The 22279-nt window shown below is 40.5% G+C and overlaps 1 protein-coding gene across 5 annotated transcripts in view; it reads left to right on the top strand.

The window, feature by feature from the left end:
* Positions 1-22279, top strand: part of FYN (FYN proto-oncogene, Src family tyrosine kinase) — a 209034-nt gene that overhangs the window by 52354 nt on the left and 134401 nt on the right. Inside the window, exon 1 of one of the 5 annotated variants that reach the window (XM_063096818.1) lies at positions 4415-4491. The exons of the other annotated variants lie outside the window; for them this stretch is intronic. The gene's annotated coding sequence lies outside the window, so the exon portion shown is untranslated. Of the gene's footprint in view, positions 1-4414; positions 4492-22279 lie in introns of those variants that run through there. 5 annotated transcript variants of the gene reach the window in all.

Below are 22279 nucleotides of genomic sequence, written 5' to 3'. Positions count from 1 at the left end.
AGACTCACATATCCAGACCCACAGGATCCAGTTTCGCAATGATGTTAGAGTCACAGATATAGTCTAGTGACTATAATGTCAAAAGAGCAGATTCTTCTCACTACACGGTAGGGACGTGGACTCCACAACAGTACTTCTCTAAGTCCCCCTTTCTCCCTCCAGCTTTCCTCACACTCCACAATGCTACAAACTGCTCCCCACACTTTCCTAACCATGGCCCACTTGCTCTTCCACCTTCCCTCGTGATGCTACATCACAAAATGTCCCCCAAACAGGCCAGGACACGACCTTCCCAGAAGGGTGGGCAACGGGAAGCCCCAGGAAGACCAAGCTGGAATGCACATCAGCAGCGGGAGGGGGACGCCTGGGACATGTGTGATTCATCTCCACCCCTCACGCCACTGTTTACTGCGTCAGTGCCAGGCATTCTTCTCTGTTACCTCATGTCGTTTAATCCTCACAGAAACCCTCTGTGGTAGGTAATGATATCCCCACTCTACTGATGAAAATCACCGATGTCAGGGAAGCCTAGTAACTCTCCTGTGTCATGTTATACCAGAGCTAATGCTAGGATTTGAGCCCAGGTCCATCTAGTTATTCAAATGCCTATATCATGCTACTTCTAAATAATGTAAATACCGGAGGCTCCATGTTATTTCAGTTGCCAAATTATAAAACTAATTCTTTGGTGTTTGTATTGAGGCAATTAAATCTGTTTTCGGCAAAGATCTTGAAAGCATAGTAGCTAAATGGAAAAAAAGGATGTCCTCCCCAAGACTTGGGGAAGAGAATCTTTACCTTGTTTGGAAATGCAGAGATCTGTCTGGGTCTCTCTGCCTACAGTGCAGGGAGATCCCAGCGATGTGGACCACTGTTCCGACATGTCGGAAGGTGATGGCTTTCTCTCTTTCAGTCTTTTAGCAGGTTTTACAACTATAGTGCTAATGTTAGGCCTGGCCGTCTGAGGTGATGCCTGCAGTGCACAGAGGGGACTCTGGAGGAGCTTTCAAAAACCCTGGAAACCTTAAGCAGTTCCTTTGTCACAGTATAAAATAAAGATGCTTTCTGACAAACACGTTGGTTCAGTGTGTGATTTTGTGAATTTGATACAAATGAGAACCTTAGAGGTGAAGGTATACAAGAACACATTCTGTGGCTACCTGGTAACATTTTGACTGGAAGGTGGTATTAATTTGGGCAGGGAGTAGTGGAGGGGAAAGAGTTCAAAATGGAAGAAGGGACAAGAGGCCAGAGAAGAAAAATTACTAAACCTAAACCCGAACAAATACAAAGAATGAATGTGAGCAAAGCAAGACAAAAGTAGATGAGACAGAGTGAGCAGGGAAGGACAAGTTAGAGCAGTCTGTACTAGTATGTGAGCTGAAGACATGGCACACAAGACAGAGAAATGTGCTCTTGATAGACAACCACACAGGGAGCCACAGGCAGCAACGGAACTCAACGTTAACAAGACGCCATGAAGATGTCTGTTCCCATCAATGATGGTGCCAAGGCTTTCTCCTAAACTTCAGTAGAAGAATTAGCCTAGTGTGCAGAGTGCTTTCACGTGAGTTCTCTTTCCATGTGCCTGAGATCGTATTTGTTGCATCAGGAGGAAAATCATTTGAAAGTAGAGGCACTAATGTTTACCATCATCCAAATTGCCTCTTATTAAACTGTGGAGACCAGAGCAAAGTGAAATGAGCTTAAAATAGATTCTGTGGCAATGGCCCACCCATTGATGTTATCACACATGAGTCATTACCAAATGCATTCTTCACATCTTGCAATAGATGGTTTTCAGTTTTCCAAAGTTTGCCATGAAAACTTTTTAAAGACCGTGTACTCACAGGAGAGTAACAACTGTTGATGTTCCCTTTGTAGAGATGCTGTGCTGTTGAAACTATTTTCCTGGCTCCAAATGTTATTTGACTTCTGAATGTTGTGTGTCCACAGTTGATGACTTCATGTACTTCTTGCTTTCAGTTCCTGAGGCATAGTGATATGATGAACTGATTTAAAATAGCATTCTAATGACATTGTTGGGTGCTGTTGTAATATAAGCTGCAAATGGGAAGTTCTTTCCTGAGGAAATTTGATAAACTGAAAGTCAACTTGAGTGTTTATGTGTTTTCCATGAGAAATTTTTGTCCTTCGTCATATTTTCCTTTTAAAAATTACCAGTTCATTTGTCCTTCCCACCCAGACACATATTTTAACACTTATAACAGTTAGTCAAGTTCTCTTATGTTAGCATGATACCAGAGTTTGGATTAGATGTTTGCCAGCAGAGCAGGTGAGTGTGTAGAGTTATAAAGGCAGTGCAAGCCCTTTTTGATTCAAATATTGGATATTTTAAAAATAAGGAGATGGGGATGGTTCTAGGTCTTGGCCTTTAGCATAGCAACATGTAAAAAGCTCTTATTCTTTAAAAAAAAGGGAGGGAAATTTTAAATTTTTTACTTGATATTTTCTCCTTAATGCCAAACTTATAGAGATTCTCAATGCTAGAGGTGACCCACAGACATATATTGCCTAGTCCAGCGTTTTTTAAAAAATGTGAGCCAGCATTTAAAAATCAGGATATTTCACATTTTTAAAAATCTAGATTTATGTCTCCTCTTTAAAAATAGGATGATCTGGCAACACTGGGCCAACATAGCAGCCATTGCTGGGGCTGGCACTGCAAAGAGGCCTCCAGTAGATGGTTTCTGGGCCCTCTGTCCAGTGCCTTGTGGGTCCCCACACCTTTAGTCTATGGCCGCAAGTGTTGCCTGCCATTCATAATCACATTTGCAGTGTAGATTTTTGTAAAATGGACAGGTATTTTCTACCCACTTGGCAACGTGAAAGAGACAGAGGGCAGCATCATTTCCCTGGCTCCCAACTCTCTTCGATCATGTGTGTCACCTGTCCTGTGGCATTGGATCTGCACCTGCGCTCATTCCCTCACAGCCTGTTTCCACCCTGCTGCAGACTTATTTCCACAGCTGGTGTTCACTGTAGAGAAAGTAGAGATTCCTCTTCCTGTGGAACAAGTCCTTTCTCGGGTCCTCACCCTCCAGCTCTCTGTGACGTCTGATGGTATGGTTGACCGGCACTCCCTCTCAGCACTGTCCTCCCCTGGCCTCTGTGACTCCACCTCTGACTGGATTTCCTTCTGCTTCTGGCTCATCTCATTCAGTCTGCTTTGCTGCCTCCTCCCCTGCCAACTGCTTCGATTGTTATTATTTATTCATTATTCAAGTATGACACAAACATATAGATTGTGAAAAAACATTCAGGCAATACAGAGGCAATACAAAGTAAAAAGATAAAGTCTTTTTTTTACCATCTTCCTACCCACTTCCCTTCCCACAGTTAACCATGGATAACACCTGGTTGGTTCTCTTTTCCTAATCCTTTTCCATGTAATCTGGTTGGTTTGTTATTAACGTAAATAGGGTCATTTTATAGATACTGCTTTTTAACTTGGAAATGACCCTGGTCCGCATAAAGAGATCTCTTTCTTACCCATTTTATGATCTGCCAGCTACTTAAATGTTGGTGTTTCCCAACATAGCATTTTGAATAATTACAGTGCTTATCATGTTGTTGTTTTATGATTATATCTCTGTTTTTCCTAAGACTCTGAGCTGGTAGGGACAGTGTCTTTCATATTCCCCTGTCTATCAGAGTACTTGTCAATACATATTCAGTGAGTGAATGAATGAACGTTGGTATTTTTGCCCATTCAGTTAGATCATTCTAATTTATATTATACATGTAATATTAAATCATAATTTAAATTCAAATTCAAATATCCTAAGCTCTAAAGTAAACTTATTAGTATAATTATTATAAGGTACAGTTAATCTATTTCTAGGTCATTTCCTAACAGTAATATATTAATTTTGCTTTCCTCGTTAAGATCGCCCTACTATTCAAAAGAGAATTCTGTACGCCACTTGTTTTAGTTAGGAAAAGTATTAGTGGCTGGTCGTTTTTGTTTTGTATATTTTAAATGTGTATGTGTTGGCATCTTGCCAAGGCAGATAGTATTTTGTATGTAATTTATTCTTCATAAAAGTATCATTTATCTTTAAAGGGCATATAAATGCATAATGGTTGTATAAACAAAATTGCCTTAATACAACATTTCTTCAGTAGGAAAATAGTTGAGATTTATGAAGTGAGCTTTGTCAGATACAATTTGAGCTCTATTGCTCAGGGTTCCCATTCAGTATCATGCTGCTGTTAATAGCCCTGATTTAAGGAGAAACCAATGAAAACATCTATCATCTGATAGTCATGGGATGCCATTCAAGCTTGTGTCATGGTCGTGTAATGTTCCTGGGTTTGTGGGATGAAGAAAATAACACTTGGGTATTTGGAATTTATCCTTTAGCTGTTTTTGTCGGGCGGATGAATTTCTTACTCCTGAATTGAAATGAGACTTAAATACTGTTAATAACTCTCTCATTACCAGACCCTCTGGAGGAGACACCAAGGGTGAGTGTGTGGGAACAATATTTTTAAAATTCATTGGGTATAAAAAAAATGGGGGAGCTGGAACTAATCTGTGATCTGTAATGAGCTGAAATCAGTTGGTCACTAACAGCCCATGTCAAGACATGATTCCTTGTGCAAATTTGAGAATTATGCAAACACGAGTTAGACAATAAAAAAATGGAAAATGGAAACTACATAAAGACCTCTGCAATGCACATGTCTGTACAACTAATGAAAATTCTGCCTAAGGGGTTAATGGAATGACTAAAACTCAATTTAATATGGGTCAGAGTCTTGGGGAAGGTGGTTCAAGTGCTGTGTTTTCAAGCCAGGTTCAGAGAGGAAAGAATATTTGATTTCAGGGACTGTCATAAAACAACAATTAGATCTAGTTGGAGACTTAAAGTGAGTCCGATTACAGAAGGATTTAATTGTTGAAATAAGAGTTTGAATGACTTCAACAGGGAACAGAAAAGAAATGACTAGCCCATACTGATAACTTGTATTTGTGAGTGTACTATAGTTTACAGACACCTTTGCAGAATGTTATTTTATTTTATCTGCACAAAATCTTGATGAAAAATACAAGACTTTTGGACAACTGAACCCACAGGATTGCTGTGGCAGCCCATCTGGATATAGCGGATGCAGGAGAGAGAGGCAGAGGAGACACACTCTGAGTTTCTGGGCCTCTGACTGAAATGAGGAATAAAGAGGTGAAGTTTGGGTGAGAGGAGGTGATCAAACCTAGCCAAGACTTGTGAGGAGAGAAGCTGCCAGTGTTCCAGTCAGGTCCTGGGGGCTAAGAACACGGAAGTTAAGAGTTGCTGGTGAACTTTACAAGTGTACTTCTTGTAGCCTGGTGAGCTTGAGAGCCTGGGGCTGGGGTAGGGGTGGTCCAAGAGGGGCCTCATTAGGCAATGGAGGGAGCTGATGGACTAAGAGGAAAGAAGCAACCAAAAGGGAAAACGGAAGGCCAAATGATCCTTGTAAATCAGAACTGCCACGATGCTACATTTTAGAGAAACAGCAGCATGACAGCATGAGATCATGTTCTGTGTTGCTTATTTGCAGTTTGCTGAGTTTTATATCCCTCAGGAAATAGCTGTGGCTCAGATGCAGACAGCTCTGGGTAGACAAGGGACATGACAGCAGCGTCAGAGAAAACTAGTCAGCAATAGCAAAAGCAAGGCGAGAGGCTGGGCACCCCTACTACGGATGGAGCGGGCTCCAAGGGGGCTTTGGGCGGGCTCCTTTCTCAGCAGGCTGTGGGTGGCTAACGGCACAGCCTGCCCTTGAGGCTGGCCCAGCATCTTGTAAAGGAATGGTACCAAAACACATAAGTGTCATTACACGCAGTCACAATCACTGAAGACATAACTCAGAGCTCATGCCGGCAGGGCTGTCTTCTACACAATTGGACCTTTTTTTAAAAGAGTATTTGTAGCGTTAAGTCCATAATCAGCTTGATAAGATCAAGCCAGCACCCCTCACACCTGGGGTCTTCAGGGTGCTTTGCATGTTGGGCATCTGCTGCTGCTGTGTTCAGTACCTGCCTGGTTGATTCTGCGTCCAGGAACCGTATGGAGGGGAGCAGCAGACGTGTGTTTCCTTCCAGCAGCCCATCTCTGATTCTCTTAGCCTTCCATCTTGCTGTCTCTGCAGGATTATTTGGGGGAAAATATAAGACCAAAGTGTGTAGCTTACTCTTGGCATGGTGAATCCATACATTGGCATGGCTGGGATGAATTTCTGTAATTAAGAAAAATGGTATCCAGAGGAGGAGGCTTGCCACTGATCAGATCATCTGGGTTTCTTTGCCATCCTCACAGTTGGCTGATTCTTCAGGGCACATGTGCATACATGTAGTGTTCATCAGCCCTGACTCTTGCTTTCAGAAGCTGGCTGGGTACCACTGCGACCAGACAGTGCCCAACAGAGGAAACATGCTGCTCTTGTTGGAGCCCAAGAGAGACACTTTGTCATTTGTTCATCAGGGATGCCTATGTTTTCTCCTGGATTGAAAACAAAAATTACCAGAAACAATTAGTTATTAATATGAGCTGTCCACTCATAAATTCAATTCAGCATTCAAAAAAAGCAATGTTTCTTTGCCAGATAACTCAAGGCCTTTGTGTGTGGAGCTGACAGATGGAGCCTGTTGATGGAGAATGCACTTGGATGCACACAGAGCCCAAGAGAGCTTTCTTGGGCTATGAACGTTGGCCAGAAATTTAACAAGGCCAGGTTCAGAAAGGTTGTGGACAGAGAAAGTCAAAATAGTGAAGTAGCATGTATTGAGATTCTCTCTTCAGTGTGGTGGCTACCAGAGCATTAGTGCAACTGTTTTAAAATGAATGTTTGTGTTCATTCTGTTTGGGACATGTTATAGGAGTAACTTGCAGAAAAGAGAACTTCTAGTGTAGCCATATTTGAGAAATAAAGAGGAAAGAAATTGTCTTAAATTTTATCCTCTGAATATTATCTATTACTTAATAGTATTATCCTCCTCCATAGCTTTAGTGGTTGGGATGAAAACTTAAAGAAGAGGACTTCCCCCCCTACCTATTTAGAAAACGTGGTTACTGTTTTTTTTTTTAAAAAAGAACTACAAAAAGTACAGAAAAGTATAAAGAGAAAAGTGAAATTATCCAAATTCCACCTACATTGTCCTTCCAGAAATCTGTGCATATACACATAGGTAGACATATATATAATTTAATGTAATTGGGATTGTACTATATAGGCTAATCTGTAACCTGTTTTGATCAGTTAATAAAATGCTGTGGATGCCTTTCTATGTTGTTGAATGTAGTTTTACATTAAAAATTTTAATGCCTGCATAAAATTCAATTGCCTGTCCTATTAATTTATTTATAGTGCCATTCATTCATCAAATACTTTAGTCTCACCATTTAGTAGACACTATGCTAAATTCTGGGGATACAGCAGTAAACTCCTTTGTCCATGGATATTTAGGTTACTACTGATTTTTCTGTGTCATAAGCAACACTGCATTGAATATCTAACATTGCAACATATGTCTTTGCATACTTACTTAATTTTCTCCTTAGAATGAGTTCCTAGGACGAGAATCAGCTGGTCAGTGGTTTTTCATATTTTGAAGTTTGCTCCATATTTATTTCCTAGTCACTCTCTACTAAAAGTGTTAAATGATGACAGTTTTTCAGTACTCCTATGATAATATTTTCATTGGTTATCATCTTTACAAATATGATAGGTGAAAAATGCTACTCCACTGTTTTAACTTATATTTCTTTGATTTTTGGTGTGCTTGGAATGGGAGTTTGAAACTGTGACTTCCATGTGATCTATAGCACACCATTTTCTATAAGTCTTAATTTTATTCCTCTTAAAAGGGAAGACTGGGCTGGCTGATTAGCTCAGTTGGTTAGAGTGTAGTGTTGGTAACACCAAGGTCAAGGGTTCAGATCCCGGTCCAGCCAGTCTCCCTCAAAAAAAGGTGAGGGAGGAGAGACCTTTTTTTACTTTCTTCTACAGGGCCAGGCTAGAATCAGAAAAAGGTTGCCTATTACAAGTAACTGAATTCTCACTGAAAAAATGTGTAAATTTTATTACTCACTTACATCTACTTGGTTTTAGCATCGTGTAACTATTATTAGAGATTTAAATGCAGTAGTGTGTCTTGAGGGAGATCTACCCTTTGAGTTTAATATCCATTTAAATTTGTACGACTTGATTAATTTTCTTTTGTTTTTGAATAGATGCCGTAGTTTTGAAAATATTAAAAAAATCATACAAGCATTTAAGCAATACCTAATAAAAATCTTAAAGGTAAATGTCTAGAGATATATTGTCTGCATTTAGCTTATCACCAGGCTATGTAGCATATACATTTTTTTAAAAAAATACTGTTTTTTCCTGGCCCCAAATGAAATTCAGCAGCAGCAGAATGACGGAGACAGACCCACCTGAGTTCTAGTTCCTCACCCCTCAGTATTAACTGCCTTGGTCTCTGCTTCCACATCTACAGGGATAATAATGATACCCACCTTGTGAAGCTAGGAGAACTCTGTGAGATAAAGAAAGCATGCCACACCCTGCCTGGCACTTACTATAATAAATATCAAATTTATTATATTTATTATTGTAGGAAATTTTGGCTAGATTAGAAGTACTCAGGAAAGGATATAATTCCTTTTCTGAAATTCCATCACTCAAAGGTGACCAGTGTCTCTGGTTTTGGGGTTTTTTTTTTCTTTAGATGTACTCATATATTTTACAAAAGTTGGACCACACTAAAACTGTACAGCATTTTGAATCTCAGCGAATGTGTATGCTTATTCAACAATGAGAGAGAATGGTTACCCAGATTTATTTTTTATACTGGTTTATTGAAGAACTTTTTGTGTGTTAGTATTTATTTGTAAACACTTTTTTACTAGAATGAAGATTAGATATAATTAAAAGACATTTTGGACAATTAAAACTATAAACGTTTCGGTTCCTCCTAATTCATTGTTCAAATCTGCTTATTATGCGATAAGAAATAATATGACAGTTTTCTCTGTGGTTTGGGAAGATGTTTAAACAGTTTACAAGCTGTAGGAGACTGCAGCTGTAGCCAGTCTTCATTGCTTTTGCTTCTGGGAGAACATGGAGTTGATCTTACACTGACCAAACGTGGACCGCCCAAACAGACTGTCTGATCTGAATCTTTGTCTGCTTTCTGGGTCCCATCCAGTGTGGCTGAGCGGGTTTTGTTAGAGAGTTGTTTTATTGAATACTGTCAAAATTAAATTTTTGTTTATTTAATTCCCTATAAGGGAAGCCAACTCTTCAAAGAAACCTTTTTAAAGCACACAGGCATATATACATATACACGCAAAAATATGAATTCACTGATTGACCTGCCTTACATGTTGAGATTGTCCAGGAATTACATTTCATAAATTTTCTGAAAGTAGGGAGCTCAAATGCTCTCTGTACTCATGCTTACGTGTTCAACAGTCAAATCCTTGCTTGTGGTTCTGCACCCTATATAATAGAACTTCCATGTGAGTTCATTTTCGTTGAAAAAGTATTGTCTTTATTTTATTGCTATCATCCATTTTTTGTTAGAGAACAAGTATGGAGTTGTTTGGGAGGCTCAGAGCAAATAGTTGTTTTTTAAATATTTATTGCATTGAGAATTAATCCTTGAAAATATTCTTGTCACTAGGTAAAATTCATAATATCGGTTTATATTTTCTTAATTTAATTCTACACAGTATGTATTTTTATATACTATGTATATAAAATTTTTGGAATAAACTTTTTTCTACTTCAGGTTCTTCATTATTTTCAACTCTTTGTTAAAAGGGAAGATCGAAGTTTACCTGTATTAAATTCACAGCTTTAATTATTTCTCTATCCTTCTCCTAGGAAATTTTGAAGACTTGCAGTGAAAAAAAACCTTTTCATGCTTCAGGTTTTTATTTTGTTTTGTTTTGGGTGAGAATCTGGGTCCTCATCAGTGGAAATGGCTTTATTGTTTTCCTCCCTACTTTTTTCTTTAGAAACAAAACTTAATTCATAAAACCAAAGCCAATAGTTAGGTTTTGTTTTCTTCCCGACCATTTTGACCTGTTTTTAAAGTTTTTAGTAAGAATGGTGTTGAAGTATATTGCGGGCGTGGGATTTTTCTCTTTGGTTTTTCAACCTCTCAGAGCAAACATTGTGCTTCCTCTTTTAGAGTCGATGTAAAGCATGATGGCAGTGAGCACTGCTGTGTTGGGACATGATGGGAAATTAAGGTTTATTAGTGCTGCATTCAGGGTGGCCTACACTGTACTTCAGCTCACATCTTGCTGGGACAGATTGGAAGGAAGATCCATCTCCCACAAGTTTCTTGGCACTTCTGTGCCTTCTGCCTGGCAAGGGCGGCAGAGCTGTGGGAACTTAGAAGTAGCAGGGGCTCTCCACTCATCGTCAGCCCACTTTCAAGTTTCATGTAACACCTCTCTGATGACTCTCTGGCATCCATGCAAATTCTGTTTCCACACAGTGAAGATCTCTGTAATAGCTGACATTCATTGAGTACTTACCACGTGCTAAAACCTTCACTGTTTCACTGATGCTTCTTGGAAACCCTGTGAGGTAGGAGTTATTATTTTCAGTATTTTGTAGATGACAAAACTGAGGCCTAGAGAAGTAAAGTAGCTGATTTAAGTACGCAGCTTAATTACTCACTATGGTGTGTAGGGTCTGAGTCCTCAGTGCTAGCTCTTAACCACCACACTCACTACCTCTTCTTTCTTCCAAGCAAATTCTGGTAAAGTCTAAGTTCAAAGCCATAAAAAGTATTTGAACAACCCTGGAAATTCATTTTATCAGGATTTGATCTATGTTATTTCTGGGAATTCTGTCAATATGAAATGTAGTTTCAAAATGAGGCTAATGCAGTATGATTATTCTCTCAGGGTTACATTTTGTGAACCAGGGTCATTTGCTCATTCTGTGTTTTATAGTTTTCCTAAAGTTGTTAGGTTCTCTGGTGCTGTGTATAATATTTATCTCAAATTGCTGCTGTGTTAGGCCTTGGGAAAAGTTCATTTGGGTTGGGTGGGGGAGCTCTTTGACCTCTTTCAAATCACTAAACTATAGATAATCATAAATCTAGAGGAGAGAAAATATAAACTGTTTGACTTTGAAAACACAAATACAGTTTTCTTTATTTGGGAAATTACTTATGACATACTATTAAGTCCATAATTTTATAACTCAACTGCACTTATAGATGTCTTACTTCTGATTAAAATTAGAAGTAGCATAGTAAGTGCTCATTCAATAGTTGCTTAATGAATAAGTTAGTTATTATATAATTTCAAGGAGCTAAAAAAAATCAGTGAGCAATGTCAGTGTGTATATGAGGGCAACAATCATGCATAATGTACACTTGCGCTTTATAGAGGACATGACTCTCTATAAAAATATTTTGTATGTTCATAATGTCTTTTATCTAAAGAACTTCATGTTATAGACATTAATTAATTCTCAAAATACTACTCTAAGGAAGGTGAGTGACATACTCTTCATTTATAGATGAAGAATTTGCAGTTGAGACTGGGTGTGACAACTCAAGACTGATGAACTCTAGCAGATGGAGACTTGTCTCTGGCCTCATTCTGTGCCCGTGACCTGCCCTTTGACCTTTGGGAAGTTATATAGCCTCTTACTGTCCAGCCCCATCCCTTATAAAAAAGGGAGTATTTCTGATTTAATTACACCCTTTAAGGGAGGTGTAATGATTTAGGTGTGTAAGCATATTTGGTTTCTAAGTATACAACTAAAGTATTTCTAGCCATTTATCCCCAAACACTTTTTTTCTTCACACAGTTCCACAAAGTGCACACCAAGCAGATGGCGTAGACAAGCACATGGGTTATTTACAGCCAGTACAGTAGACAGAGGCATATGTGCTAAGCCCTCTTATACCTGCTCCATGGGAGCCATTAACACATCCATTTAGATGAAAGTCTCAGGATTTTGCCCTAGGCTTTTCTGCTACACTCCCCTGAAGCATCACCATCTGCCCTGCCTGCTCCCAACATCGCTGGCACCCTCCCCTCCTGCCCAGCAAGTCACAGCCCTGTTCTTCCAAATGCCCCTCATTCACTTACACACAGTGCTGACAGCAGCCACTCTCTGTTTTTTACTTAAACCAGATAAGCTCTAAGCCCGTCGGACTTCCACCTAAGGATATAGAAAGCTCTTTAAAGGCTAGCCTTGGGCAAAGTTCAGTCCCACACATTCCATAAACATGTCTGAACACTGTCCACATGCTAAGCTGGGTCCTGGGGTGTGGAGGGTTCTAGAACATGTTCCCTGGGAACCGGCACATGTTTCTTCCTTTGTGCTGCAGTTTCAAGGCTATAGCTTTCCTGGTCAGCTGTAATGCCTGAAGAACCCACGTGTCATCTTCTTTTACTTAGTGTAATATTACTGTCTGTCACTATAATCATTAATACTGTAGAACGTCAGCCTATAGAACCTCTGTGGGTCATTGTCTTGTTCAGAACTTGTTTTCAATTGCAAGAACAAAGACCTGTTAAAGATACTTAACGTAAAGAGAATTTGTTACTATGAAATGGAGAGATCTCAGAATGTAACAACAGAAAATAGCAGTGAGGGAGACATCTTGGGAGCCAGAAAACCAATAGGAATGGAGCCCACCCTTCATGTCTACGTCTGTAGTCTCTGTGTCTTCTTGTCTGTCTGCTCCATTCTTCCAGATCTGCAGACCAATTCCTTCTGCTTGTCCTTGGCCCAAATGGACTCTGCAGCATCCTAGTCTACATGATAAGTCAACTTTGCAACCCACAGCTAACTAGTAACAGCCTCTCTATTTTCTAATTCCTAGCAGAGCAATCTGATTGGTTTAATTTATCTTTTTAAGCCAAGCCACACAACTTGTAGATTCCTAGCCAGCAAAGGGGCGAGCCTCCCTTGGGTCAGTTGTTCACCCCTGTCCAATTATATGTGGCTGGACAAGCTGTGTGGTCACATGGCCTGCTGCTAAGCTGTGGTCAGAGCAGATTCCCAGAGAAGGGGTCAAGGGGTGAGTACAAAAATATACATAGTACAGATGTGCTTTGAGAGACCATGAAATATAAAATCATATTCTACCCTTTGTCCTTAAGCAAGCCTTTTTGTGAATCTGGATTCTGTTAAAATGAGCACAGAAGCAAACTGAACCACATTGTCCAGTGTTTATAATACAGTACTCTATAGGTCCAAACCTTATGGTATATGAACATCCCCCAAAATCAGCTACTTCCTATTATGCCATGTTTAAAACCTTTCCTTTTTTAATCTAAACTTTATGACAAGTAAAATTAAAGTCTGTTTATTTCCTGTAATACTAGAAATTTAATAAGTCTAATGAATTAAGAAGTGAGATCATACAGCATAAAAAAGCATTCCTCTATCTTGTGTGGCTAAAACTAAGGTCCTAGAATTAACGCTTACTAACTGCTTGTTTTTTCAGCAAGGGCAGAAGGCTGAGGACAGCCATGTTTGCAACATCAGATGATGCTGGGTAAGCTCTGCTACACATGCCAAGCAACTCCAATTATTCTTTGGTAAACACACTTTTATTCATTGAGGAGCAGTTGCTTGCCAATGTGTCATGCAATTATATAGTGAATGGAGAACAATGGATGCATTGTAGAAATATTTTTAAAACAAGTAAACAACAGACAGCGCATAGGAAAAGGGCCTCAGCTCCAGAGTGAAGTCTGCTGATTATGTGGGATTTAGCAAAGCAGGGGTGCAAATAAGAGTTCAGAAGAACAGAGTGCTTTGTTTTAGACACCTCTTCCTGGAATGCCACCCGCATCACCCCACAAGCATTCGTTCCTGGCTCCACCCACAGGGTGTGTAGGCGTGTGTGGAAGTAGGTATGAGTATACACAAGCACTGAGCTTCTTCACACTCACGTTCTTAAGATGAAAAAAGACACTATGCATTGGTTGATTTTTACTTCCTGAGGTCTTAACTTGAAAAGAACATGAACATAAATGTAAATTTTTCAAGACATTCGAAATTGGAGTTTTGGGTGATGCAGGATGAAATAAGACTGAGCTGGAATGTCTAGATTTACAGTTCATGTAGAAGGTGAATATCGATAGTGTTTTCCCTGATCAGTATCATAGAATATGCAGTATTTTTACCAGACCGATATCAAAAGGATTCATATACCATGACAGATTGCTATTGTAATTTAATCCCGCCTGGAGGGTCCTGGAATACTCTCAATGAAGTCCTTATGTGGATCAGAGAAGGGTTTTCACTTCACTTTTCAGTGACAGCCAAAGGCCCCCTTGTTAGTCAAACCTGATGCCCATGGAGAGCAGCATTTAGCTTATCTTCCTCTCGCTTCATGATTTATAATTCCATACTTTAATCCTACTACTCATATAAATCTTTAAGCCTTAATGTTTAATCATTTATCACAGCATCTCTATTACATTATGAACAAGCTGGGATTGATTACAAAGCAGTTTTACTAAATTTTTATTGCTTTCTTTGAGCTGCAACACTCTGACCAGAAGAGCTACTACCTTCAATGAAAGAATTCTTTCTTTATAAGGCAATAAAACTAGTCATTATTGCCTATTTGATGGGAGTTAGAGCTAAAATCTAGGTATCTCTGACTTATGAGGTATACTTAGAATTACATCCGTGTTTCCCAAACTTTAGTTGTTTATATACCACCTTTATGATTTCTGCCATATCTATGTGGCACCTATATTATTTATATATTTTCCCTTAAGTTTTTTTCTCCTAAATTTTATTTTTAAAAAGAAACTTTATATGACCACCTCAAATAGAAAAACAGTGTAATTTGAAAAAAAAATAGATGGTAACCATTAAAATCAGTAAATAAAAACAAGAGATGCCCTTACCTATAGAAGTCTTCAAGTCTAGGCCACACCTCTCTGATGAGAGAGGGATTAGCAGGTGTTGTAGAGAGGAGTCACAGACATGCCAACATCTGGCTGAGACTTTGATGTTTGAGAAAGTTAGAAAAGTATTGAAAAAGGAATAAGGTTCTCATTTTGCAACTGTATGTTATTTGGTACCATCTAACATCTGCCATGAGTATCTCCCTGCTAGTACACACTGTTCCCTTTACCACCACGATGCACCACACAGCTCATCCAGAGAACTTAGGAGACCTCTTCCTTCACTGAAAAGATACACACAGATATGGGGAAATTTAAAAGTTTTAAAAGTTGCTCAGTGTTTACCCACTGAAAGTGACCCTAGAGAACGGCAATCAAACATGGTGCCTCCTAAGAACTTCTTAAGTTTAGAGGAACTAATGTTAATTCTGTAGAAGTCAAGGATGGGATAAATCTATCCCTCAGCTTATTTGTTTCAGGCTACCTGTTGGGAAAATAGAATAATTTAATCAGGCCCCCTCACTGTAGTTCTGGTTGGGGATGGTGCAGTGCATTCTTTGTAAGCAAATTGGGGGGGGTGGAGTTAGTGCACCTGCGTGGCACCACAACTTGGCTCGCGTGGACCACCTCGGGCATCTGCCGTGCGCAGCCATGCTCTCCAACCTATGGCTTCCACGGACCTTTTTGCCAATTATCTAGCTCATAGAACTGCATGTGAGGGGTCTGGTGACCCAGCCTGGTGTGTGAGGGGTCTGGGGACCCAGCCTGGCATGTGAAGGTTTTGCAACCCAGTCTGTGTACGGGCTTGAGGGGTCTGTGAGCTCCAGACCCAGCCCTAGTTTGACAATTGGCCCAGTCGGCATGATTACGGGCAGGTAAAAGAGCTTGACACCACCTGAAAAGCACATTATGCATTTGTCTCCTGTGATGGAGAGAAAACCCAACTGGAAAATCATATATATTAAAAAGAAAATATGGGTCACTTTTGCTACAGGCTATGACTGCATGCAATGAAAGCTTAATATTTTTCCACTTCAAAAATCTGAGAAATTTTCCTTTTCTGTAGTGTATTTAGTTTTCCTTCTTTCAGAAAAAATAACCACAGGGGCTTCACAAAACCTCTTAAACACTTTTCTCTGTGGTAGCCCTATTGAATTTAACATAAAATACATGGAGGCCTTTACCATATGGCTAAAGTAAAATATTTCTTTCATGGAATAGGTGCTTCATAAATAATTGATAAGTGTATTAGTGACTGTATATTTGAAATTCTTGCCTGGACAAAGCTGTGTCCTTTCAAAAGCTGCTGGCAGGATTCTGCATTCCCTGCAGCATTAGGTGCTTCCATGACTGGGTGTGGCGCAGGCTCTGGATGCTTCAGCGGTTGTGTGTGGAATGCTGTTCTCTATAATGATGGTGGTGAGGGTCTGACACTCCCCAGGACTTTTTCGTTTGAAGTTTTGTACCTGGCATCTTCCCTGGGCTCCTCTGCATCCACACACTGTCCACTCTTCTCACTCTGCTCTGTCCCAGGAAAATTGACTTCTATGCATTACCTCCATGGGCTCCTTTGTCTCTGGTTTCTAGTTGGGTTTAGCAAGGGGAGCATCCAGAGATTAAAGGAGGGAAGAGACTGAGGCCAGGATATTTATTCCCTGTGGCGTCTCTTCGGACTGGCAGAGGCTCTGAAATGATGGTCATAGCTCCTGTCAGGCAGCCTTCTCCTCCAGCATTTCTGTCCCGGGTTCAGGCGTCTGCTCCTTCATCTTGCCCCTGCAGGCCTTGGGATGTAACAGAGCCTGCGCCTACCTGCTTCCCCTTCATTATTAGCTCAGGGACTGCACTAGGCCTTGTGGTTTTCCTGAGCCTGCCCATTTCCTTGTGAGTATATCTTCCTTAAGTTCTTTTGCTGGACCCTGATGGACAGGAGGTGCATTTGCAGGTTTGCTGCTTCAGTGCCTTTGTAACACAGCAAAGCCAACAGATTCCAGTGGGACTGACTGCTGACTTTAGCTTTCATAGTAATGTGTTCTATACCAGTATGGTTCCCAAACTTGGACTGCTTCAAAATCCCCTGGGGAGGTTGTGAAAATGCAGGTTCCTGGGCCCCACCCTCGATCTACTAACTTGGGGGCACTGAGGATGGCTCTAAGGCACTTGCAGTGATTAACCTTTTGTAGTTCATTAGACACAGGATATAGTAATTGATAGTACCCAAACTTGGGTTGCCTTCTGAACAGAAAACTAGCTCAAGGACACTGAATCCCTGCTTTTTGTGCCATGTGTTATTCTTACCTGGGGGTGAGTGAGTAAGTGAGTGAGTAAGAGAAACACCTGCTGGTTGTATCCTAAAAAATACAATTTAATGCAAAAAATGAAAATAAAACTAATTTGAGAGAGAGGGGGATAACATCTCTCTCAATTCCTTATTAACAACAGTGAACTGATGCATTAGCAAGAGTGACTAGACTGCCCCAGCTCACTGCACAAGGTTTTGAAGAAAAGAGACCATTTCCTATTATCCAGAAGTAAAGCGCAGCATCTGTCTTACCATGGAGTTCTTCATCATCTTCTGCTAAGAAAAAAATTATTGTGGACTGCCAAAGTTAACTCAAGACGTAAGATGTAATTATCTAAATACCGGACACTGTTTCCTGCAAAAAAATGTTATAAGTCCTCTGTTAAAGTAAATCCCTTCAGTACAGCCCTTGTTATAAGCCCACGAATGCTTAGTCTGTCCTTATAAGTGAACACGCCCAGAGAAAGCATCAACATTCCACCCTCTCAAGGGAAAAGTGAAATTGGAGCTCAGTACCCTGAAAGAAACAAATGGGGTATGGTGGACAGTGGGTGTTGGTGTCCAAAACATATGAATTCATACCTTGCTTGGACCAAGGGGTCCATTTCTCCTTCTTAGGTGCTGGAAGAGTTAAATGAGTGTAAAGCCCTTGGGGCACGTGGGATTCTCAGAGAGTGTTAACCCCTGCCCCCAAGTCCCACACCATCCCTGCCAGTACTTTGTTACCATCTAAAAAATTTCAAATTCTAATCTAAAATTACAAAGATGTAAAGATAATTGATTCATTCTAGATGAGCAATTAGATTCACATTCTAATCTAAGATAACAAAGATGTGTAAAGATGATTGGAAGGTGCATTCTGCTGGGTTAGTGTGGGCAGACCACAGGTATCTCCAGGTACCCTGCAATAGGGGTTGCAAGAGGATAAGACCAAATTTCTCAGTCCCGAGTTATTAATAATTCATCTCACCTTGAACAGTGCACCAGGACGCATAGCAGTTCTGTCTTCCCAGAAGGTCGAGTGAGGGTCACTCTGCTAAGGGCTAATTGCTTGAGAAGGATAATAAACTCTTCATTTTATCATATTTTGCCATGTAGTTCATTTTAAGCCTTTTCCTTTTGCTGGTCTGGTGAAGTGCTTTCAGCTGATGGACTATAGATATTAAAGTAAAAGGTCATCTTGGATAGAATAACCTGGGGACAGAGACCCTTTCTAGGAAAGCAGAGCTGGGCCTGAGGAGGATTCCATCAACCCAGTTGGGAATGCTTGAGTAACACTGATAGAAGTGTGTCCTGACCCTCCCTCCTCTGGTTAGCTTTCAGAGCCACCTAGACACATTGGCCCTGGAAAGAGGCAGATGGTTTTTAATGCCCCCTGGAGTTATTTTTGACCAATCTTCAGGTGCCAGGAGTTATAAACTTGTGCAGTTGTGTTTCATCTCTGAATGTAAGGTGTTCAAAAAGGAGAAAGTTATAAGGCTTTCCACAATCTAAATTAGATGCTAGTGCTAGGGAACCCTAGGAACTGCACTGGACTCCTAGAAAGGGGCTGGGGGCAGAGTGTGGTGACCAGCTTACAAGTGACCCCAGTTTCCTACTCTGCCCCATTCCGCTTCACCCTTCCATTTGTCCCTGACCCACAGGGTCTTCAACTGCCACAAGAGCTGTTGTGGCTCAGAAGAAGAGAAAAGGAAAATGCTAGGAAAAGCAGAAACACGTGAGAGGAACTGTCGTGAGCGCCAACTCCTAAGTGGCACCAGCTCTCCCACACCAATGCCTTTCTTTCACACAGCCTACATTGTTTTCACTTCAATTCTAGACAGCCTGTAATTCAATCATTTTAATTTGAGGTTATAAATGACCTTTAAAAAAAAAAGCAGTTGCTTCAGAGGACTTGATAACTCATTAAATGATCAGCAGCACATGTGTATGAATTCATTTGCTCATATATTGCTCAGCCAGGGGAATGGGAAGGGGGCTATAGTTGGGAGCAGGGTCAGTAGATAATTCGGGAACCTTGGGAAGAGGGGACCCAGGTAGGATGACCAAAAAGGGAGAAGTTGTAGGATGACCAAAAAGGGAGAAGTTGTAGGATGGGAGAAAGGACTAAGGAGAAGGGAACTTGAACCACACGGACCCTTGTGCCTAAGAAAGACCCAGAAGTCAGGCCAGTTGTGGTTTTATTCTGCATGAAGAAGACTGGTTTGGTAAGGCAGCCTCATACCTAACACCAACAGCAGCAGCGTCTGTCATGCGTGGGGTTGCCAGATTTAGCAAATAAAAAAATACAGGATACCTAGCTAAATTTGAATTTCAGATAAACAATGGATAATTTTTTTGATGTAAGTATGTCCCAAATTGTTTATCTGAAATTCAAATTTAACTGAATTTCCTGACTTGCATCTGGCAGTCTTCACAATGGCTGGCAGTTCTGTGAGAAAGATGTCATTTGCCCCACTTTAGTGATGGGAAAGCCTAGGCCAAGAGGGGTTGCAGTTGACAGCCTCTTCGTTGATGGAAAAGAAACTTTCAAAGTCGGTGTTCCCACCCCTTGACATCCACAGAGAGTACATTGTAGGACCACACAGCCAGCATACAAACTCACTCTCAGCCGTCTGTCTCAGGGTGGCAGAGAGGACACTAGATTGAGGTGAGACTGGTGGGCTCTGAGAGGCCCTTCAGAAGGGCTAATGCAGGCTGAAAGACTCGGGGGGTCAACCCTTAGTCTAGGGTTAGGGCAGAGAGGCCTGGAAGAAATTTAAGAATCACCTGAACTACCTTCTCTATTTTATAAGGAAGCTGAGAACTAATGAGGTGATGTGACTACTCAAGTAACAGTAAAAATGACCAGCAAAACTGGAGGAGAATCAGGATTTCTTAAGTCCTCACTGAGTTCTTTCCACTACATGGTGCTGACGTAGCCGATTCTTATGAAAACCTTTAGGTTTCCACTCAAAGCTAACATACCCACTTGTGGAAAGGACCACATTCTGCTTGTGAGTCATGGCCCTAGTTTTCTTTCTGTTGGTGTAAGTACTGCCTAGGTAGCCCCTTGTTACCAGGAACCTGGGTTATGTTTTATATCCATCCAGTTGACAAAGACTAGGGACCAAAAGTTCGGGTTATGCCATTTATTGCATTGGATGTAAATTAGGCACGTTAGGTATGTTTCAAAAATCCAGCTACTCAGTAGAATGAGAGAAACCTCTAGTTTTGCTTTCTTCTGGCTTTAAAAAAAAAATTCGGTGGTTTTACAATGTAGTATTCCATTCCTGTTTGGGACAGAAATGCAGTAGAGCAGTAGTCCCAGTAGTCTGCTTATGAGCTACTAGAGACCTCCATGGTTCAATTGGAAAGAAAGGAATGCCTGGGGCCAGTGAAGGAAGGCACTTCTCAGGTAGAGTTTTTAATCTCCGGATTCCTCTAGGGAGTGAAGGTTTTATGGTGACAGGAGATGTGGATGTCCCCCAAAGCCTGACTTTGTCTTGTTTTTCCTGAATCCTTGAGCATGGCCTTCCTATATTTTCAAGATCATGATGCCTCTTCCTGGCTTTTAAGTAAACAAGAATAAAATGTTCTTTTTAAGTTTATTTGGGTCACGTTAGCAGCTTTTGATGTAAACTGTGGGTTTGAGGATAAGAGGACTTCAGTGAAACTAGTGGTTGTGTGCACACTATCTTATCTCCTCAGTAAATTAGCACATGGGAAACTTTAGAGGGGCGGAGGTCATTTATGGGAAAGAAGACGCTTTTCTTGTTCTCTTTTCATGTGGTTTGCTTCATTCCTGACATGATGGATATTTTCTGGTGTTTCCTTGGAAGGCAACATGTCCCATATCCCATATTAACATGACATGGCTTCTTTGGGAAGATGAAATTCCGTGTGCTCTTCCACAGATTATTTCTTCAGGTAACTGTACAACATTTGCATCATTGGCTGCAGAAATGAAATATCCTTGGCAAGTTGTTTCTTTTTATTATCTCAGGAGTGATACTGTTAACCATTAGCCAGTCAAAGCCATAGGTAAAGACACCCTATTTTTCAGGTTCTCATACTTCCCTCCCCACCTACCCCTACAGGAGTCGTTGGCTCAAAACATTATGAAGTGGGTTACTTCCTTCCATAATGTTGACAGTATTTATACTTGACTCTTCACAGATTGGAGAATATGAAACAGAATGTGAAACTAAAAAGCTGAGGATATATGATGAATGAAACTGGCCCGGATCTGACCAGCTTTGTCATTTGTGGTCCTCAATTCAGAGTAGCTTGAGAATGAGAAAACCTTGGACATTTATTGGTGTTATCTGTTGATTTATATATATATATATATAAAAAATCATCTCCATAGGGCGAAATCTCACTTCCAGAGTCAAGTCATAAAAGTGGAGTAGTTTGAAAAAAATTTTTAATGAAGCCCAAATATTCAAAGTGATTGGATTAATACCTTTAGAGCAGCCAAATAAGTGTGTATCTCTGAAAGGCTCCTGATTTGAAAAATCTAAAAAAACTACCAATTAGTCAAGAACAGTGCTCAGAGGATGAAGAAGCAATATGCCCTTAGGACGCCACATGGGCTCTAGAGGTTGGTGGGAAACAGCAATTTGGAGGCAGATGGGGGATCTTATGAATAGTTCTCAAGGTGGCAGGGCCTTTTTACTAGAGAAAAGTGGATAAACATCTAGGCTGTTTAATTTCCGTTTTTCTCACTCAGAGGAACTTCAGCTGGATTCTGATCATCTTCTGGTCCCAGATTTACAATTTCTTAGCCAAGAAAAACACATATGGTTGAGAATTCTAGGAGTTTCATCCAGTTTCCTCAAGACTCACTCTACGTCCATCTTCGTAAACAGTCAGTGGTTATGTACTGCACTGTTAGTTAACTTGAGATAAGTTATGTAGCTTATCTGCCCAGTAGGCTGCAAATGTTTTGAATGCTGAGATGGTGTAATCACCTGTTACGCAGAGATCTTCCCCTGATGCCCAACAAATTGATGCCAGGCATTGTGGGGAGCTGAGATGAGGCAAAGCCTTTTTCTCAAAGACTGCTCACACATAC

Source organism: Cynocephalus volans, chromosome 5 (assembly GCF_027409185.1).
Source record: "Cynocephalus volans isolate mCynVol1 chromosome 5, mCynVol1.pri, whole genome shotgun sequence".
Taxonomy (NCBI): Eukaryota; Metazoa; Chordata; class Mammalia; order Dermoptera; family Cynocephalidae; genus Cynocephalus; species Cynocephalus volans.
The sequence above is the reverse complement of the archived record's forward strand: the minus strand, read 5'-3'. Positions and strand labels throughout refer to the sequence as shown.